The following is a 19908-nucleotide window of genomic DNA, read 5'->3' as shown; positions in this document are numbered from 1 at the left end:
CCGTTAGGGCTTTTTGTGCCCCGTTTAGCTGCCATCTGAGTTACTCAGGGCTCTGTTGTGTGGTCAGCAGTGGGGGGTTTATTGATCTCCCTGCTGTGTGCCCACGGACACTGCAAGGGGTTCACGATGCCCAAAGGGTAAGGGAACTCTGGTATTCGCATCCTCTGAGTAAGAGATGAGGTACAGAGCAGGTACAATGGTGGAGGGAGAGGAGGCAGCCAGCCAGCTCGTAATGGTAAACAAGAAGGAATGGCAAGTTAGGGGCCCTAGAAGTCTTGAGCTCCCCTTCAAAATATTGCTAGGGGACATCCATATTCTAATTACATCTTAGTTACAGCCTATATATATACAATTTTAAGCCTTAGCCAGTTACACCTTGTGGCTAGGTACACACTATACAAAATTTCTCCCGATGCAATATCCTTAACCATGTTACCAAAGATTAAAAAGAAGTGTGTAATCACTATACACGTTTAACAAGAGTTACCTTAAGATCTGTGCTCTTCATCTGTCATAACTATCCGCTGAACAGATCCTGACTTTGCACACTCCACAGAGATCTATGGACACTGTCGGTCCTGAGTGCATACACGCTGCAGAATTGGAAGGACAACGTTCCATTATTGAACGTGATTTTTAGTCCTATTTAAAAATCAAATGAAACAATGTGATGTGCTTTGGAACGATGATCGTTCATCATTGCAGTGTACACACTAATGTGATATTGGGCCGAACGGTCGTTTATAGTTTGATTGGCCGATAATCGTCTGAAAACACTGTAGTGTGTACCCAGACTTACAATGAACCATAGAGGCTGAGCTTTTTATCAGGACCTAAAGTGGAATCCCAGAATCTGTTTTTAGGGTCCCTAGTCAGTTATTCAATCATTTAAAATGGGAAAACCGCTTTTAACATTCCAGAATAAAAGCTCACAGACACTTCAGAGATCCAGCTTACGCAAAAGGCTGTCTGATGGCAGCTATGGGCTACAACAGACTTGTTTTTAATACTTATATTAAATATGCTTTACAGTGTAGGATCATATTTAGAGAAGGCAGGCCATTAACAAGTTAGCATTGATCCACTCCAAAGTTTGGCTCCCAGGTCCTGTATCAGGAAAATGGTCCTGGTGTGTATACTAGTCACTTAAACATAGTGGGAAAGGCCATTTTTGGAATAAAACCAAAGAAAAAACAAGCCTGTGCTCAGTATTGCTCATATTATATATGGCACCAGCTGCTTGGCAATAAGCCTGTGCATGGTATATCCCATATTGTATATGGTACCAGCTGTGTGGCAATATAAATGCCCATATATATATACAAAACAAAAAGACGGTTGTCAGTGCTTATCCTTTGCACTGCATATCTGTGTCTATCTAGCAAAATGAAAACATGAGGTATTGGTTCATATTTTGATCAAAACATTTAAGCCTGCATTCCAGTGTCAAGGGCACCTCATTATATGCAGATCCTACACTGACCTATATGCTTCAAACACCAATAAAATGCAATTAAAATCAGATGCACTCACCTCCCAGGTACAGGGGTTTACATCTAGCAAGGGCTGGCTTGTGAGCCACACCCAAATGTGCCTTAAATAGGCTTGATGGACAGCTGCTATGACATTTTTGGAATAAAGCAATATGTATTAGAATGCAGCCTATAAATTCACTGGGGACGTGCTGTGATACCATCAGTGCCTCAGTCCAGTCCACAGAATAAAGGGACATTATTGGAGTATGGCTGCTTACTTTAGAAGATAGCAACTACATAGGTGCATACTTTATGGAAGCATAGCCTGTCCATATGGGGGACTTGACCATGGTTGTACTGTAAGTATTAACACCTGTATTTGCAAACAATGTTGTTCTGGTTTCTAAGTTCCACTCCAGAGACTCCATACATATTTATCTCCTCCGCAGACACTGTGATATACAACATCTGTGCTCTGATGTATACAAGCAGCTCCCAGGAGATATATAGTATTCAGAATTAAATACATTCTGATACCTCTCAATGTAAGTTGGAGGAAGCCACATTTAATTACCGGTACAGTCATCTCTGTAGCTAGAAGATTCCAAACTAAAGAATTTGGCAGTTTTAACCCGGCCAAACGGAGGTAGAGGTAACCTCTGCAGGGACAACGCTTTGTGTGACACAGAGAATGTATATCATGCACATTGCTGTAAGAGATACTTATTTTATGTTCAGGACTCTGGTATATGGTGGTATTACTTGTTTGGACTGCACTGGTTAGATGTGAACCAAGAAATAACATTTTACTGACATAACTCCACAATAGGTGGATAATGGTAATGCCAGTATCTGTCTATTGTTCTTGTCCAATTCATGTGCTTCCTGAAAGCCCTTAGTAAGAAGACAGAGAGCAGGGCAGAGGCCCAGGAGGGTAGATATGCATTAACGGGTCTCTGTCCAAATTTTGCTATGGGGCCCGTTCAGAGCCTGATTAAGGGGGTTGGCACATGCTCCGGGTCCCCCTCTCTCATGGGGTTTCAGGACCAGATAGCGCAACTGCTGCCTTAACAGCCACAACGGCACGTGGTCCTGGATGAAGCTATATGCAGAGGCTCCTGACTCCCTTAAGCTTATTAATTATGACCGTCAAGAGAAAAGGTAACTATTGTTAATTTAAATCATCAAGGGAGCAGTTAAATTAATTAGAGTCAACAAGGGGGGCATTATTTTTAAGTCCATTCATCAAGGGGGTACTTTCATTAATTACAATATTCTAATGGGCACTTTTATTAATTACAATCATCAAGAGGACACTTATTAATTATAATCAAGCACTGTTACTGGGCACTGTTATTAATTAAGATCATCTAGGAGGCACTTTTATTAATTATGATTATAAAGGGGGTAATACTGTTAATTACGATAATCAAGGGGGCACGATTATTAATTACGATCAAGGTGGAGCTATTATTACGATCACCAAGGGGGTACTCTTCTTAATTATGGATAACTACTATTTATTATTATTTTATAACTGGAGCTTGTGATTTAACTGCTTTTTTTTTTTTAAGTGCTGTTTTTGTTTAAAGTGTGGAGTTAGATTCAGTAAGGATTGCTGTGCTGTGCTGAGAGAGTGATATAGTTTGGGGAATTATTCTGTGTGTTTATTGAACGGGTGTGTGTTTATCAAGTGTCCCTTTTTTCTTTTCTTTTCTCTTTTTTTTCCTTCTCTCTGTTAGAGCTAGTGGGTGTGGTTTAATTGCATAGTTGATACAGCTAGTTAGTGCAAGCTCTATTTAACAAGAGGTAGCAAGCGATTTCATTGAGCTTATGATTTCACTGCTTTTTTGATTTCAAGTGCTGTTTTTGTTTAAAGTGTGGAGTTAGATCCAGTAAGGAGTTGAATCCAGGAAGGGGTTTAATCTGGTAAGTGGCTAGCAAAGGCTAGTACTCAAGTTCACTGTAGGCTATAAGAAGTTAGGTTAGCCATAATAAGATGAGTAGTAGCAGGCTTGATGATCTCACTCAATGCATATCTTGACATATGTATGCACACTTGGAGCAAGTGTTCCAAGGTTTATACCTCTGTGAGAAATGTGAGTAATTGGTCTCTTTGGAAGCCCAGGTAACTGATCTAAAGCAGACCATTGCAACATTGAGAGACATTGCCAACCTGGAGCAGAGTTTACAGCTCACCGTTGATGCGTTAGCTGAGCAGGGTGGAGCAGAGACAGAGGAGGATGCACAGGTAGGCAGCTGGGTAACAGTTACTAGGGGTAGCAGAGGGAGGAAGAGGCAGGCCAGTTCTGAGCTAAGCAATAACAGCAGATTTGCCAGATTGGATGAAGATACTGTGGAAGGCAGTTCAGAATTGGTAGAGTTGGATGAGACTGCTTCCTCTAGCAACCAGGGGAATGGTCTCTCCAGCATAGAGGGGACCAAAGTTACTCAGGGACCCAGGCAGATTGTGGTGATAGGGGATTCAATTATTAGGAAGGTAGATAGGGCAATCTGTTACCGGGACCGTGCATGCCGAACAGTGTGTTGTCTCCCGGATGCTCGGGCTCGGCATATTGCGGATCGGGTGGACAGATTGTTGGGAGGGGCTGGGAATGACCCAGCGGTTTTGGTGCATGTTGGCACCAATGACCGAGTTAGAGGAAGAAGGGGTGTCCTAAAGAATGATTTCAGGGACATAGGTCGCAAACTTAAGGCAAGGACATCCAAGGTAGTATTTTCGGAAATACTACCTGTGCCACGCGCAAGTCCAGGGAGGCAGCGGGAGATTAGGGAGGTTAATGCGTGGCTAAAAGATTGGTGTAGGAAGGAGGGTTTTGGATTCTTAGAGCACTGGGCTGATTTCTCGGTCAGTTGCCATCTTTATTGTCGTGATAGATTGCACCTGAATGAGGAGGGGGCTGCACTGCTAGGGGAGAGGATGGTTAGAAGGTTGGAGGAGATTTTAAACTAGGCTCCGGGGGGGGAGGGGCAAGCAAGTATTTATGGGATAGACATTGAGAGTAGTAAGGAGGAATTTAACAAAAGTCAAGGGGGTGGAGAGGGGGGAAAGGGAAGCATAGCCAATAAGGAGTGGCCCTTTTAAAGCAAAAAGAAATACCTAAGGGAGGCAATAGACTTAAGTGTATGCTTGCAAATGCAAGAAGCCTGACAGATAAAATGGGGGAGTTAGAACTAGTAGCAATGAATGAGCAGTATGATATTATAGGTATTACGGAGACCTGGTGGGATGATACACATGACTGGGCAGTCAACTTGGAAGGCTATTCTCTCTTCAGGAGGGATAGGGTAAATAAAAGGGGAGGAGGAGTATGTCTTTATATTAAGCCAGAATTAAAACCAAGTATTCAGGAAGTTATATACGAGAATATTGGTGATAATATAGAGGCATTGTGGGTGGAAATATCCAGCGGAGGAAAAAGTTCAGAGAAGTTGCTGATAGGGATATGCTATAAACCGCCAGATATTAGTACGATTGAGGAAGCCCAACTTCTACAGCAAATTGAAAAGGCTACACAACTAGGTCAAATTTTAATTATGGGGGATTTTAATTATCCGGACATTGATTGGAGTACTGAGACCTGCGGTACAGCTAGGGGAAATAGGTTTCTGAGCACGCTAAAAGACCATTACATGTCCCAATTAGTAGAGGAACCAACTAGGAACCGGACTATACTGGACCTTGTAATAACAAACAATGTAGACGTAATATCAAATATTCAAGTAAAGGAGCACTTGGGAAACAGTGATCATAATATGGTCTCATTTGAAATTAGATTCCAGAAACAACGGTATAAGGGATTAACTAGGACTTTAAACTTTAGAAAGGCAAATTTTAATATGCTAAAGGAGTCTATAAAGAGCATAGACTGGGACAAAGCCTTTGAAGGAAAAAATACGGAAGAAATGTGGGCTGTCTTTAAAATGTTGTTGGAAACATACACGTTTAAGTTCATTCCTATAGGAAATAAATGTAAAAGAATTAAGTCGAAACCAATGTGGCTAAATAAAAAGGTAAGGGAAGAAATGCAAAGGAAGAAGCGTGCATTTAAATTGTTTAAGTCTGAAGGGTCAGAGGAGTCCTTCCGTAGGTACAAGGAATGTAATAAAACATGCAAAAAGGAAATTAGATTGGCTAAATTAGAAAATGAAAGGCACGTTGCAAAAGAAAGTAAGACAAACCCCAAAAAGTTTTTTAAGTATATAAATGGCAAAAGGATTAAAAAAGTTAATATAGGACCCCTAAGAAGTGAGATGGGTGAATTGATGAATGATACTAAGGAAAAAGCAGAGGTATTAAACACGTTCTTTTCTTCAGTATTTACCAGAGAGGAACAAATGGCAGGAGTAATACATAAAAATGGAAATGAAACCATGCCATTAATTAATACTTGGTTGTCAGAGGAAGAAGTCCAAAGGCGACTGAAGAATATTAAGATAAATAAAGCTCCAGGTCCAGATGGCATACACCCAAGGGTCTTTATGGAGTTAAACTCGGAAATAGCTAGACCGCTATTCTTAATTTTCAGAGATTCAATCTCATCAGGCTCAGTACCAAGGGATTGGCGAATAGCAGATGTGGTGCCGTTGTTTAAAAAGGGGACGAGATCACAACCAGAGAATTATAGACCTGTAAGCCTGACATCAATAGTGGGGAAACTACTGGAAGGTGTTTTAAGGGACAGTATTCAGGATTACTTGGTACGCAATAAAATTATTAGTGGGAATCAACATGGATTTGTGAGGGATAGGTCATGTCAAACTAATCTAATTAGTTTCTACGAGGAATTTAGTGGGAACTTAGACCAGGGTAGGACAGTAGATGTGGTCTACTTAGATTTTGCAAAGGCCTTTGATACAGTCCCACACAAGAGGTTGGTTTGCAAAATAAGGGAACTGGGTCTAGGAATCAAAATTTGTACTTGGATCGAAAACTGGTTAGAGAATAGGGAACAGAGAGTTGTGATAAATGGAACATTTTCTAATTGGTCAAAAGTCTTAAGTGGAGTACCTCAAGGTTCCGTGCTGGGACCACTCCTTTTTAATATATTTATTAATGACCTTGGTGATGGTTTAGAGAGTAAAGTTTCTATTTTTGCAGATGACACTAAACTCTGTAAGGTGATAAAATCAGAGCAAGATGTAGCTTCTCTACAGAGGGACTTAAATAAACTGGAGGATTGGGCGGCCAAATGGAATATGAGGTTTAACACAGATAAATGTAAGGTTATGCATTCAGGGATCAAAAACAAGAACGCAATCTATAAATTAAATGGAATTAATTTAGGAGAATCTATAATGGAAAAGGATTTGGGAGTGCTCGTAGAAAGTAGACTTAGCAATAGTGCTCAATGTCAAGCAGCAGCTGCAAGGGCAAACAAAGTATTGGCATGCATAAAAAGAGGCATAGATGCAAGGGAAGACAGTGTAATTTTGCCACTGTATAAATCGTTGGTAAGACCTCATCTTGAATATGCAGTACAGTTCTGTGCACCACTCTATAAAAAAGATAATTTGGAACTAGAAAGGGTTCAGAGAAGGGCGACAAAATTGATAAAGGGTATGGAGTCATTAAGTTATGAGGAAAGGTTAGCCAGTTTAGGCATGTTTACTTTAGAAAAGAGGCGTCTAAGGGGAGATATGATTACTATGTACAAATACATTAGGGGTCAATACAGAGAGCTTTCATGGGAACTTTTTACCCCAAGGACCATACACAGGACATGTGGCCATCCCCTAAGGTTAGAGGAGAGGAAATTTCACAACTAGCAAAGGAAGGGGTTCTTTACAGTAAGGGCAGTCAAGTTATGGAATTCATTGCCAGGGAAGGTTGTGATGGCAGATTCAATAGATATGTTTAAGAAAGGGTTAGACAAATTTTTAGCGGAAAGGTGTATCCAGGGATACGACCGTTAATTTAAAATGAAGGATAGTAGTGGATATAGGGTAAAAATAGGACTGCAATATTGAGTCTGGGGGGATTTTCACAATTGAAACAGATTGGCGGTTGCTTACTCTGGATTAATTTGAAATATAAGTGCAGGATCGCAGGAGATCCAAAATAGGTTGAACTTGATGGACTGGTGTCTTTTTTCAACCTCATCAACTATGTTACTATGTTACTATGTAACTCTCTCTCTCCTTGATGGCACTATGCTCTTGATTTTAGACCCTGTCTTAATCCAGCTCTGGCCCCCACAATTCACTGCAGCCACTTGAAGCCCTTGTAGTTTCACCCTTAGTAAATGAATTAGAATAGATTTTACATTAGATTTTTTTAGATATTCTCTTGATAATAATTGATTTCCTGCTATTTACAGTCTTTATAAAACAAGATATTATTTAGAAAAATCCTGATTAATTCTTGTGTGATAAATATTATTTACTTCCTCTGCAGGCAAAATATCTTACTATGTAATAAATCATCTTATAAGTGTAGTTTAATACAAAGGCAATTACTTTTAACTCAGTATTGCAGCTTGTATACCTGTATTCTACTATGGAATTTGAATTCAGCATGTATCCTATGACAATGTATTAGTTATGGCCATGAAATTCCCATAAAATGGTTTTATGATGGTGGAGCTAAATAGGCTCTTTATAAAAAGCCATTTAGAGGTTTTCAAGAGTTGAGCATAAAATGAGAAATTGGATGTACTGCCTTAATATTTGTTCCATACACTTAATGTCTACTGCCATAAATACGTTTACAATACATCTGCAGAACACAAATAATCTTCCATGTGTGATCATGATCGATTAGTCCATCTCTCAAGTAATAGACAAGAGATGTTACAGACTATAAACAATATGGACATTGCTCACTACCATTGTGTGTGTCAGACCTCTGCTAGGAGACAATTATCCTTCATGTACTTCATATAGCTTATGTAGTCCTGGCCATTGACTGAGACATTGTACTGGAGTAGTCCACAGAGGGGGAATATACAGATATATATGTGTCTCTAGACAACGATCACATACATACAAAGGGCGCTAAATGTAGGAGCAATGTGATACAACCTTAATTAAAATATTAAAATATGGTTCAAAGGTAAACAGCTGCCCCTTAAAGGGAGCTCTGCAGCCTCCTTACTGAGTAAGTACCAAAATAAGTTAGATAGATAGATAGATAGATAGATAGATAAAAGATAGATAGATAGATAGATAGATAGATAGAAAGATAGATAGATAGATAGATATGAGATAGATAAATAGATAGATAGATAGATAGATAGATAAAAGATAGATAGATAGATAGATAGATAGATAGATAGATAGATAGATATGAGATAGATAAATAGATAGATAGATAGATAGATAGATAAAAGATAGATAGATAGATAGATAGATAGATAGATATGAGATAGATAGATAGATAGATAGATAGATAGATAGATAGATATGAGATAGATAGATAGATAGATAGATATGAGAAAGATAGATAGATATATAGATAGATAAATAAATAGATATGAGATAGATAGATAGATAGATAGATAGATAGATAGATAGATAGATAAAAGATAGATAGATAGATAAATAGATATGAGATAGATAGATAGATAGATAGATAGATAGATAGATAGATAGATAGATAAGATAGATAGATAGATAGATAGATAGATAGATAGATAGATAGATAGATATGAGATAGATAGATAGATAGATAGATAGATAGATAGATAGATAGATAGATAGATAGATATGAGATAGATAGATAGGTATGAGATAGATAGATAGATAGATAGATAGATATGAGATAGATAGATACAGGGCCTGATTAAGGGTTCTGGCCGCCCTAGGCTAATACGGCCGCAGCGCCCCCCCTCCTCCGAATATATAGGTGTATAGGAACACTCCTGAATATGAATGTTCAGGTGTATTCTCCAGCATTCAAATTTAGACAGATTGTGCCATTGTCTCTTACCTGTCCTTGCTCTTCTCTCTTGCAACTTTGTTATCCTCTCGCTGGCTTCTGAAAAGTTGGCGTCCTTTTTTGAAAATGCAAAAATGTATTATAATGCAAACCCTGAATGATTAGGCCCTTTAGTTAAAACAAAACACTCCATTATGGCCAGCTAAAAGTACCCCCATTGGACAGGCATATATAAGCAATATCTGAATATTTGTTGTCAATCAAATACAAACCTCTACCAGCCCCATCTCACTAATATTTAGTATTCTAGTGATTGCTGAGACCACCCATGTGACCACCACACAATCATGAGATTCTGCCCACCAAAGCTGCTCTAATTTTTAAATACCCCCTGCAGCCATTTTCCTTAACCACAACCCCCCCCCCCCCCACAGCCATTTTCCTTAACCCCTGCTGCAGCCATTTTCTTTACCTCCCACCCTGCATCCATCCCCCTTGCAGCTATTTTCCTTACCTCCACTCTGCTAGCTAGCTATCCCCCCCGTCACATCAAAACTCCCCCAGTCACATATATCAGCCCCCCTCCTCTGCCCTCCTTCATACATATCAACCTCTCTACCTCCCTATAGATTTTCATGGCAGCCCCCCCCTCCCACCCTATAGATTTGTATGACAGTCCCCCTCTCCCTCCCTATACATATGCATGACAGTCCCCCCTCTCCCTCCCTATAGATATGCAGGGTAGTCCCCCCCCCTCCCTATATATATGCAGGGTAGTTCCCCCCCTCTCTATAGATATGCAGTGTAGTTCCCCCCCTCCCTATAGATATGCAGGGTAGTTCCCCCCTCCCTATAGATATGCAGGGTAGTTCCCCCCCTTCCTATAGATATGCAGGGCAGTTCCCCCTCCCTATAGATATGCAGGGCAGTTCTCCCCCTCCCTATAGATATGCAGGGCAGTTCCCCCCCTCCTTATAGATATGCAGGGCAGTTCCCCCCCTCCCTATAGATATGCAGGGCAGTTCCCCCCCTCCCTATAGATATGCAGGGCAGTTCCCCCCCCTCCCTATAGATATGCAGGGCAGTTCCCCCCCCCTCCCTATAGATATGCAGGGCAGTTCCCCCCCCTCCCTATAGATATGCAGGGCAGTTCCCCCCTCCCTATAGATATGCAGGGCAGTTCCCCCCCCTCCCTATAGATATGCAGGGCAGTTCCCCCCCTCCCTATAGATATGCAGGGCAGTTCCCCCCCCTCCCTATAGATATGCAGGGCAGTTCCCCCCCTCCCTATAGATATGCAGGGCAGTTCCCCCCCTCCCTATAGATATGCAGGGCAGTTCCCCCCCTCCCTATAGATATGCAGGGCAGTTCCCCCCTCCCTATAGATATGCAGGGCAGTTCCCCCCCCCCCCTCCCTATAGATATGCAGGGCAGTTCCCCCCTCCCTATAGATATGCAGGGCAGTCCCCCCTCCCTATAGATATGCAGGGCAGTCCCCCCCCCTCCCTATAGATATGCAGGGCAGTTCCCCCCCCTCCCTATAGATATGCAGGGCAGTTCCCCCCCCTCCCTATAGATATGCAGGGCAGTTCCCCCCCCCTCCCTATAGATATGCAGGGCAGTTCCCCCCCTCCCTATAGATATGCAGGGCAGTTCCCCCCTCCCTATAGATATGCAGGGCAGTTCCCCCCCCTCCCTATAGATATGCAGGGCAGTTCCCCCCCTCCCTATAGATATGCAGGGCAGTTCCCCCCCTCCCTATAGATATGCAGGGCAGTTCCCCCCCTTCCTATAGATATGCAGGGCAGTTCCCCCCTTCACTTACCTGTAGTTGTGCCAGCGTCGCTCCTCTCCTCAGATCAGCAGATAGGAAGTGAAGACGTCCGGCCTCCTGTCTGCTGCACAGCAACAGGCAGCCTGGCGATTGGCTGTGTGTTGCTAACCACTGACCACCAATGCTTTTGATCGTCGAGCCCTCCACCCCCCGCGGCGACCCCCCCCCCCCCCCCCCCCGAAAAAAAAAATGAATGAAGAAAAAAAAAATTTTTGAAAAAAAAAAAAAAAAATTAAATTTTTTTTTTAAAAAAAAATAAATAAAAATACCCACAGTGCTGCGCCCCCTGGGACCCAGCGCCCCAGGCTGCAGCCTGGTCAGCCTAGTGGTTGATCAGGCCCTGGATAGATATATAGAAAGATAGATAGATATATATGAGATAGATAGATAGATAGATAGATAGATAGATAGATAGGTGATAGATAGATAGATAGATAGATAGATAGTTATGAGATAGATAGATAGATAGATAGATAGATAGATATGAGATAGATAGATAGATAGATATGAGATAGATAGATAGATAGATAGATAGATAGATAGATAGATAGATAGATTCACACAGTACTGTGCAAACATTTTATACAGATGTGGAAAAATTGCTGCAAAGTGAGGATGCTTTCAAAAATAGAAGTGTTAATAGTTTATTTTTATCAATTAACAAAATGCAAAGTGAATGAACAGAAAAGAAATCTAAATCAAATTAATGTTTGGAGTGACCACCCTCTGTCTTCAAAACAGCATCAGTTCTTCTAGGTACACTTGCACACAGTTTTTGAAGGCGCTTGGCAGGAGGGTTGTTCTAAACATCTTGGAGAACTAACCACAGATCTTCTGTGGATGTAGACTTGCTCAAATGCTTCTGTTTCTTCATGTAATCCCAGACAGACACGATGATGTTGAGATCAGGGCTCTGTGGGGGCCATATCATCACTTCCAAGACTCCTTGTTCTTCTTTACGCTGAAGATAGTTCTTAATGACATTGGCTGTATGTTTGGGGTCCTTGTCCTGCTGCAGAATAAATTTGGATCAGACACTTTCCTGATGGTATTGCATGATGGATAAGAACCTTCCTGTATTTCTCAGCATTAAGGTCACCTTTAATCCTGACCAAATCCCTAAACTTGCAAAGTACCATCACCATGGTTCACTGTTGCCTGCAGACACTAATTATTGTACCGCTTAACTCTTACTAGGTTTTAATGGTAAATTATGGCGAAAGAAAACCAAACCTATCGCCTATTGTTAATAACTAGAGCTGATAATGCCCCTAATAAATCACGTTGGCCAACACTGGTCTGACTTCAGTGCATTGTATTCACTGCCATCCTATGTTCTTTGAGGAATGCCATTATAATGTATCTGCTGGCAATATGTTATTCTCTAGCTTTTAATTTAGAAGCTTTGTGAAGCTATTTCGCGCAGTAGTTTCAATTTTAGCAGCACGGTGTGATAAAACCAGAACCTATTTTTAGCATTTTACAATCTGTCCAATTACAGGTGTTATTTGCAGGCATTAAATTGATTCATTGTGTTTGTGAAATCATATTTTTAAAAAAAACTCATCTATTTTTATTGCTCTGCGGAACATTTTTCCCCTGTTAAAAGCTTAAGCAATAATCTATTCATTTTACATCTTGCTTTAAACATATGCTAGAGAAAAGCCACATGAGCATGTTGTATTTTAATCATTTTCTATGGACTCTCTTAACAAACAAAAAGTCACGCGTGCACACATCTGTCCACATAACACCATTGTATGTGGGTGCTCGTTAATGCACATAGAGACACATACGTTTTGCATTTGTGTATTGAGCACTTTTGTAAGTGCAAACACAATTACAGCACAGTCTTAAACTGATTTTCAATCTTGCAGATAGGTGAAATATTGACACGATCACATCTGGTTCAAGGTAAAATCTAACAAAGATGTTTTATTTTTTAAAGTGGTTGTCCAGTTTACCCCCTTCTTTAAATCCTGCACCTCTAATGTAACACATAGGAGAGGAGTCCTGTTCTGTGAGTTAAAGTTGGAGGAAGAAAGACTCAATCTATCCAGTACACTTCAACAAAGCAGAAAATCATTCCTAGGCTAGGTGCACACTGAAGAATTCTCCGTCCTATGTGTTATCTCAAACGATTGTACCTACGACTGAAGGACCGATCAGTCTGACGATTCATCCATACACACTGACACGATTTACCTTCAGATCTTTGCTCTTCATCTGGTCCTTCATCTGGTCCTCTAGTCTTCAGAGAATGACAGCACAATATTCATTCATTCATTCTTGTCACATTGTCACACTGATTAAAACCTCCTTGTTATAGCTATCCACATGTCCTAATGAATTTCGTTAGCTTCTGTGACTCTGAAACGAAATATTCTATCTCAGAACAAGCAAATGAATTATTCCTTCTACAGCACTCTCTACATTTATTCACCGGGACATTCATTGCTAGCATCGGTTGAAAAGAACACGACTCTGTAAACTCTATGGAGATCGCAAGCATGAGTGCATACACACTACATGATCGGTCGGTGATTGGTCGAAAAATATTAAACAGTACGACCAACCAAATGAGCTGACAGTGACACTTTGGAACGCCTTTCGACCATCGTGTTACTATACACACTAATCCGACTTTTGTCCAAATGGTCATATGTTGGCTGATTCGCCCGATTATTGGACGAAAACGCTCCAGTGTGTACCCAGATTTACGTGTTCTATTGAAGGGTACTGAATGGATTGAGTGGATTGAATGGACTGAGCCCTGCTGCACTGAGACACAATGGCTGCTTTAACATATATATCATGGTCTAATTCCTGTCTTCAGGCAGTAGGGTTGGGGCCCTCTGTTTCTTATGTGGTGTCAGGACTCAAATGGTGGCAATGCCCAAAAGTGAGCAATCTCATCAACAACGTATACAAGAGACTAGTGCCTCCTTTTATATGTAACACCCCCCTAGTGGTGTTTTAGTTAAACCTTTACCTCAGTGAATAGAGGAGGGGTCACCTAGAGGGTAAGATAGAAGTTTCTGAAAAGTTACATAAACTGGTTACCATGGTGATAACCCAGCCCAGCCTGTGAGACTAAGTGAGAGGAAGGAGGGGCTGTCATTAAGGGGGGATAGGAACTGAGAAGGGAGACACAAGAGGAGAGTTGTAGCTGGGGACCTGGGGTGGAAGCTCCCAGGCTCCCCCAGCATTCCCTGGAAGTCTGAGCATGGTGACTGAGCCAGGGCAAGGAATGTGTGCACTGGATGAGGGGGAGAACTCCATGCCACTATAGAGAACCCAAGAGAGAGGGGGACACTTTGCATGGAAGAGGCCCTGGAGTGAGGGCTGCTACAAGAGGCCTGGTAGCTGTAGTGTCAGATCCTGAGGCTGAGAGTACACAGAGTGACGTGTCAGAGCACAGGAGACATCATCCCCGCAGAGGAGGGGTGAGCTGCAGTTGAGAGGTACACAGAGTGTGTCAGAGCTGCATGGAGGAGAGGCTGCCTGCCTATTAGCATCCATGCATGTGCCCCTGCAGAAAGGGTATCTGCAGTGAGTATGGAGTGTAAGAGAGACCAATGATTTATGTTACATAACATCTGGATAACATTAAGAACTGTGCAGGAGGAGTAATGAGATATATTTGCAACCATATTCGTATTGCTCATTAAGAACTGTGCTGGAGAGAGTAAGGAGCTGTACATATATTTCTTTATTGCTGCAACCATTATGATTATCGTGCTGGAGGAAGAGTGTAAATAAAGAGTTGAGTTTGTTATAGAGATGGTCTGGCGCCCAAATTATTGTGACTTCTATTACACTGCACCAAAGTGACATTACCTGTGTCCCACTAACTACAAAGAAACACCATGTGCAGGGACCCCCTGATCATTTACACCCATGCCCATCAGCTAGCCAGGGCTTGAGAAGGAGGTGCACTGTGTACCCTTTGCACCCCACACTACACACAGTGACAGGGGGTTACATATATATATATATATATATATATATATATATATTATATCCTTAATATGTAAGTTTTCATCTGTTTTTTACATTTTAAATGACAACTTTTAGAAAGTACACTTCTAAAATAAACTCCTATATGCAAAATTATTATAATGTAAATAGGAAGTTGATTTAGGACCCCGGAACCTGACACATTTTCAACCATTAGGAATAGTTTCACTCTCTTGTCACAGTTCTTCGTCCATGAATCTCTTGGATGATTCATTACTTCGTGGTTATATATATAGCAGAGGATATATTATATAATGAAGTTGGTATTCACGTGTCTTTGGCAGCTCAAGATGGCCTTTCCTGACCCCCCTCTCTGCGGCCCTTGCGTGTCCCCCCCCCCCAAGCCTCCACATATCTCCCCAAGGCCCCTGTGTCTGCCTATTTCTGCAGCCTCGCAGAGCACCTACCCAATTATAGCTCTGGGGTCCAGGGACTGTTCCATCCCTGTTTCGGAGGGTAAATACAAACAAGGTATAGATATCTTACATAATCAATACAAATGGCTCAATAAATACATTAGCCATAGTAGAGTAAGGAAGCAGAAGACATTGGGAACATCCTGTAAGAATTTTTTTCTGGACACAGAGCTCCCTTCAAAATCAAAGATTTTTCAGTTAATAAGAATCTAGTTTTGCATTGACTTTTTGACTCCGCCCACTCTCGCACAGCGCAGGTGAGTGTGGCATGCTGGGATGGAACCAGCGTCCAGCATGCTCCATTACTGTGTTGTTTAAATAAACATTGCTCTGTCACTATAAGCTTTGCAGGTTGAAAAGATCTGTTCATTTAAGAAAAATCTACTTGTACCCTCTATCAGTCATTATCTTACATATTGTTAGTGTAGAATTGTGAAAGTTATGAGTCTACTTCAGGAACAAAAGTTCTAACAAGAAAAAGTCACCAGAGGGCATTTACTAACAGCACAATATGGAAGCGGACAATACATTTCTATTTGCACAAATGCCTTAATCTCCCACCTGGTACTTTTTTCCAGATTTTGTAGCTGCCCCTATGTTATGATTCTGGCCTAATCAGGAATTAGGAAAATATATTATATTATTATGGTCAGGATCCCTCCCAAAGATATGAGTACTTTTTATTATATGAAATCCCTGAGTGAAAGTAAACCAGGGGTTAATATATGCCGATATCTATTGCAGAGGTGTGTGTTGTGTCACTTATGCCTGGATTATTTATTTGGAGATGCTTGTTGTTCCAGCCACAAGATAAGATCAGCCTGTCAATGATGGTTTATTGCACAGAACACATATGGTCCTTCCAAGTGGTTTATATATTCATATAAGAACCCTAGTACATCAAAGCACTACCTTTAATAATCCATATTGGAGATGAACTCTATATATACTTGTAACCAGTAAAACTAGCCATATAAAATGTGCCAACCAAAGATACCATACCCAGAGATAATGGATCTTCAAAAAGAATCACTCTAATACAATCATAATTTCTCTGCATATGTGCGGAAAGTCATAACCGGTTTGCTGGACATAATATTATATTTCTGCTATGTTCCCGAAGAAAGATATCCTATTTACAGAATTAGTTCCTTGAACTGTGCTGAACCAAAGAGCAATAAAAATGGTCATAAAACAGATTAGCATACTCACACACTCCGTTCACTGAGATCACAAGGGAAGGGAGATTAGGGTAGAAAGAGGAAGGATTAAAAAGTGATTTTTCCAGACCTTCTTGCCTTCTACAGGAAGCAAATAATGTGAGTGTTTTTTTCCTGTTTTAAGTATGTGATTTTTTTATCCTTTTTTTTTTTAAATCAATGAGAATTGTGACTTGTTTTGTCGTGCTAAACTTAATTTATTAATGTTTGGTCTTTGTGCTCTCTGGGTTACATTAATTCTTGTTATGATTGCTGATTGAATTCAGGGAGTAACTGAAGATTTTCTAGCGGTGTCAGTTCTTCAACTAAATCTTAGTTATGACAGAACTGGGTGGTTAATAGTGAGAGTGATATATCATTTTGGGATATTTTAGTCATATTTAGACAGACCAGGTAGTTTTGTTATGATGCCTAATTGGGTTTAGTTGTGACACCCCATAAAAGCACTATGGTGACCTTTCATTGTTCATGTATCTGGCTGGAAATACGCATGACATAATAAAGAGTATAAACGTCACTTCAAACGCTTGATACCATTTTAGGATCAACTTTTTAAATTTTTGTACAAAAATTACTTGTTTCATCTTCTTTTAGGTTTTAAATTAATCCTTTTTATTTATTAAATTTGACTTTATTACATGTGATGCTGTGTATCAAATATATTAATTAAATTGGTAAAAATGTTCTCTCATTTGAAATGTTCTTGGGTGGTGCAAAACATGTTATATTAAAAGTATAGGCTGAGACCTGGATTTCACACCCTATGAGGGTGTCCACAATCTGCACAGCTCCTCCCATCAAAAGGTGTAACTATTAGATCTTGTTTTGGCATTTTGTAGAACAACTTGGCACTTAGCCGTACGCAGCAAACTAATAACTTAAATCGTCCAGGTCCTCATCATTTGAATATCCAAAATTTGGGGGGGCACAATTCCATGCACTTCCCTGTAAAACAGGTGTATTGACGCAAATGTAGGTATGATGGTGTCCTAAACCAGCATAAGCTCTGTGGGCTCAACTTTTTGCTCTTTCGTAATTGATCATCCAGCGCTATGTAAAGACAGGAGATGTCTGGTAACTACATGATGGGTAAATTAAATTGACATAAAACTATTTCCTAATGAACATAGCTACTCTGGACATGTACCTGATTTGCCAATATGATAAATATATTTGTTTGTCCTCTATAACAAAACTCCCAACATTAGTCTCCTGGGAATTGGGGCACAGGGCATGCTTAGTGCTCTACATAGCCTCCAACTTTCCCTTCTCTTCTCTGAAAACACCATTGAATTGCCGCGCACACCAGCATGGTGGCTCAGTGGTTAGCACTTCTGCCACACAGCACTGGGGTCATGAGTTTGAATCCCGACCATGGTCTTATTTGTGTGGAGTTTGTATGTTCTCCCCGTGTTTGCGTGGCTTTCCTCAATGTGTTCCTGTTTCCTCCCTCACTCCAAAAACATTCTAGTAGGTTAATTGGCTGCTATCAAATTGACCTTAGTCTCTCTCAATCTGTGTGTTGGGGGATTTAGACTATAAGCTCCAATGGGGCAGGGACTGATGTGAATGAGTTCTCTCCACAGTGCTGCGGAATTAGTGGCGCTATATAAAGCCGATGATGAAGTGAACAGGGAAATACCTCTCAACTTCCCGGTAGTGGGAACAAAATCAGGGATGTGTAATATAACCTACATTTATATAATGGAAATTGACTTAAGGGTTTGTCCCTACGTGTTACGTTGGGTTAGTTTCCCAATGCTCTGTCCTTAGCAGCAGATATCTTTTCTCTTTATAAAGACACATTTCATCGTGTCTTTGAAGCGCGGCTTTGCTGATAGAGTTAGCTCTGTGTGTTGGAGAGTACAAATAGTTGGCAGTACATTTCAAATCACTCAGGTCCTTCTTTGTTTTTATCCCTTGCACAAAAAAACGAAACAAATTATTTTCATCAGTGCCTGGCAGAGAGCTAATTGAGAACGTATCAGTTCACGGCACTTTCCTGAACGAACTATTACGGATTTGTGCCGTCTGCTGAAAAAGAAGCTTCTGTGAACAATGGCTGGTGGGAGACTTAATTAACCCTCAGAAGCCGACCCTAGTGTTGCACAGCATAGAGTTTGCTTCGAATGATAATGAAAAATTGTATAACAAGAACACTTTTCCTTCTTCTCAAAACATAAATGGAACAGAATAAAATAAGTAGCGTAATAGATGTAGAAAGAATATATTTAAATACAAAGCATTATGTGCAATTTATCAGACAAGACTCTTTCCTTAAACGAGAGACAGTATAATAAGACTTAGTTACAGTATCCAAAGTAGTTTTTCTTGAGTGGAGTTCCGCTACCCCACAATCGCCATAGTTACTGGCGCCAACGATTCCACCTTCTGAGCCCCACGTGCACTTGGAGCCACCGGGCAACATTTAAATGGTTGTTTTGCAGACATTCAGTCATATCATATTGTACTGCAGAATATTTATCTGCTGAATCCACGTGTTTATCCACCACCAGCTGCTAAGTTTATTACTAAATAAATTGCTCTATGAGCGATTGCATTTGTTAGATGTGTTGAAATTACATGTCAGGTAGAAAGAGTTGTTACTGCTTTTAAATTGATTTGATTGTTCTAGGTAAAAATCTGTATGATTATTACAGACATTGCTTCCTATAACAATCATATAATAATGTCTTCTCAAATCTCATTACAACACTTAATGCTGTATACTTGCAATTACTACTTAGGGATTTAATGGATTAGTCCAAAATAAATTAGCCCAAGTGGATTACTCCAAAATGGAAACAACTGACTCTGATGTACAGGGACAGCACATACATACACCAGTATACAAAAGTATATATTGTATATATACTATATAGTATATAAAGTGTGTATAGGAAAGAGACCGCAGAAGTGTGAAGGGATATGTCTAATGATGCATTTAGGAGTAAGTGCACCTGTCTAATGGACAACGTGCGATACATGGGAACTCTGGACAGATCTGAACACTCCAGCATGATCAGTTATAATAGAGACAGTG

The 19908-nt window shown here is 40.5% G+C and overlaps 1 protein-coding gene across 2 annotated transcripts in view; it reads left to right on the top strand.

Moving 5' to 3' along the window:
• The window catches only part of SORCS2 (sortilin related VPS10 domain containing receptor 2), a 761685-nt gene that overhangs the window by 569040 nt on the left and 172737 nt on the right, over nucleotides 1–19908 (top strand). The window lies entirely within an intron of this gene.

The sequence above is a fragment of the Mixophyes fleayi genome, chromosome 1 (genome assembly GCF_038048845.1).
Source record: "Mixophyes fleayi isolate aMixFle1 chromosome 1, aMixFle1.hap1, whole genome shotgun sequence".
Taxonomy (NCBI): Eukaryota; Metazoa; Chordata; class Amphibia; order Anura; family Limnodynastidae; genus Mixophyes; species Mixophyes fleayi.
Note: the sequence above shows the minus strand (reverse complement) of the source record. Positions and strands in the feature narration are given on the sequence as shown.